Raw genomic sequence first — 2,990 nt, 5'->3', positions numbered from 1 at the left:
ATATATATACTTTATTTTATACATAAAATGTATGTAAAAAAAAAAAAAGAGTTTCCAACACCCGTCCCTCCATCCCGGTCCTCCCGCCTGCCAAGGCTTGAATCTGGCCTTTGTGAGCAGGCTAGGGGTTCGGCTTCGCGGGCTTCAATGGCTCGGCAGCTCGTATGATCCTCCGCGGTGACACCACTCGCTCGAATTTTATAGTCGTCACTAACTAAACACATAAAACACCTGGACTTCAGAATTAAACACGGCGTTGTCATTATTGTTTTTAAAATCTTAAAAATAGATCCAGCCGCTGCTCCGCATCCAGAAAAATTGCAAATGGCGGCTCAGTGAAAAGTTTCTGTGATCAAGTGACTCCTCTCCCTGACCAATCAGAGTTCCGCATTCACGTATCTGTCTGGACTCAGCTCAGCTGAGCTCGTTTGGTCCCACCAGAGAAGCAGGGACAAAAAGAGGTCCTGAATCAGCCTCAAATCAGTTAAAAATACTAGCTAAAGTGTCCTGATGCATGTTCAATAATCCAGGTAGAAAAATCTAAAAAAGTTAAATCTGGTCCTCTGGACATTCAAAAAAACAAAACAAAGTAAAACAACAAAAAAATGTAGAAACGTTTTGTCTTTCATCCGAAAGACTTCCTCAGTCTGAGGAGCTGTATTCAGCTCAGTCTTATAAATAAACAGGGGTGGAGGCCTACGTGTTCAATTGTCCCCCTCTTACAATGCTGTTATTGCTAGTATCACTCAGCCCTCTGTGAATAGTAAACAGCCATCAGTGTGCTAATGATCCATTGTTAGGCTAATGGTCCTTCTTGATCATGTGAGCAGCTGGTTTTTGTTGTCAGTAGCAAAACTGGTTGATCCACTCTGAGAAGGTGCTATTTATAAGACTGAGCTGAATACAGCTCCTCAGACTGAGGAAGTCTTTCGGATGAAAGACAAAACGTTTCTACATTTTTTTTTTGTTTTACATTGTTTTGTTTTTTTTGAATGTCCAGAGGACCAGATTTAACTTTTTTAGACTAGCTAAAGTGCTGGTGCAATAGGGTTCTTTCTGTGGCGGGCTGCCCAGAATTGGGGCTTATTAGGGGGGGTGCAAAAGGGGTATAAGTCTAGTGCCCCCTGCTTTGCAGCAGCTTTCCTGAAGACCTGTGCATTCAAAGCAGTCTTTCAGTCGAACCAGTGTTTCTTACCCATCCCTTTAATTTCTTTTGTGTTGGTCTGGAGCATCTCAGCAAAGGGAGGTAAGCAGGAGCCAAAAAGATTGATATGTGATCAGAGTCCGAGATGGGGGCTGGGTACGGCTTTATCAATGTTCCATCAATGTTTTTCTCTCTCTTGCAGAGTAATACATCAAAGAGCAGTGGCTTAGATCATCTAGTTGATAAGTTTGCAACCACTTTGCAAACTTCACTCGATAAAGCTTCTAGACTGAAAAAGAAAGTAATCAATCAGAGGAGATTAGCTCCTTGGTTCAATTCCGAGTTATGTACTTTAAATCAGATACCTAGAAAGCTGGAAAGAAAATGGCGCTCCACTAACGTTGAAGAATTTTACGGCTCAAGACTGTGGCTGAGTGGTTAGAGCAGTCGTCCTCCAATGCAAGAGTTGGGGGTTCGAATCCACCAGTAGTCACATGCCGAAATGTCCCTGGGTAAGACACTGAACCCCTCATTCAATTCAATTCAAAAATACTTTATTAATCTCAAAGGGAAATTATTTGTTGTTGTAACTCGTTATCCTCATTTGATTAAGAAACGTTATAGATACTGATGGCTGTAGGCAAGAAGGATCTCTTGTAAAGGTCCATCCCACAGTGGATCCTAAGATACTGGCTGCAGATGTCGTCCGATCCGTCCACCCAGACTCGGCTGGCCTCTCGGTTCCCCCGGGCTGTAGGATTGCCCGAATGCTGGGCAGAACTCCTCCCAGGATGGCCACACCTCCCAGCAGTCTGCCGAGCTCCTCGTCTCTGCAGACAGCTTGCTGCAGGTGTCGGGCGACAATCCTGTCCTTCCGCTGTCATGAGCCGTATTTCCTGCTAGTTCCAGGATCTCAGTGGTCAGGCACTCGAGCACAGCTGGCAGGCAGATGAGAATGCGTCCACAGAACATCCTTTTCAACTCATTTGAGATTTTGGGCTGTAGTTGAGATATTATTTGAGCTTTTGAGATGTAAACCAGATGCTGTTGGTTGTAGAAAACTGCCTTGTTGCCGTGGTTACGCATCATAAGAAATGTCTAAAACTAAAAAAGTTGCCTCTGGTTTGTGTCTCAATGGAGTATAAATGTGATAAAGCACTAATTATTCTTTACATATAGATATATCTATATATATATAGTAGTGTTGTATGAATAGGTAAATGAGGGCACAGATTGTGTTGTTAAGTGCTTTGAGTATCTTGATAAAATAGAAAGGCGCTATATAAGTACTGTCCATTTACCACTTACCATTTACCCTGGAGAGATAGCCTGCTAATGTACAAAAATACTCTATAAAACTAGGACTTTATATTATTCATCTTTAATTGATGAGAATAAAAATAACGCCAGGTATCCCATCTCAGTTGATTCATGTATCCCTACAACTATAAGCAGTGATGACTTCATGAGATTCTTTATAAATAAAATCAATCAACCTTTATTTATACAGGTAAATCCCATTGAGCCTCGAGGACTCATTTACAAGAGAGACCTGATTTCAACAAAGAAAGATGACAACAATGGACAACAGCAACAACAATAAACAGTTATAAAAAAAGCATACTACAGTTTTTTTTGTTTTTTTTTTAATAAATAGGATGGCTAAAAGGAAAAGGTAACAAAACAAAAAACAGCTAGATTCCAAGACAAATGTAGAAAACTAACAACAGGAACATGTCAGCATTGGACCCTGCCAGGTGTCCAACAGATTCTTAAAGACACTTAGAGAGGTCAAGGTCGAGAGCTTCAAATCTTTTTGTAAGATATTCCAGGAAACAGGAGCGGA

At 41.3% G+C, this 2,990-nt stretch overlaps 1 protein-coding gene across 1 annotated transcript in view; it reads left to right on the top strand.

The window, feature by feature from the left end:
• gad3 (glutamate decarboxylase 3) overlaps positions 1 to 2,990 on the top strand; it is a 54,183-nt gene that overhangs the window by 18,520 nt on the left and 32,673 nt on the right. The window lies entirely within an intron of this gene.

Source organism: Nematolebias whitei, chromosome 9, assembly GCF_014905685.2.
Source record: "Nematolebias whitei isolate Nwh7 chromosome 9, NemWhi1, whole genome shotgun sequence".
NCBI classification, from domain to species: domain Eukaryota; kingdom Metazoa; phylum Chordata; class Actinopteri; order Cyprinodontiformes; family Rivulidae; genus Nematolebias; species Nematolebias whitei.
Note: the sequence above shows the minus strand (reverse complement) of the source record. Positions and strands in the feature narration are given on the sequence as shown.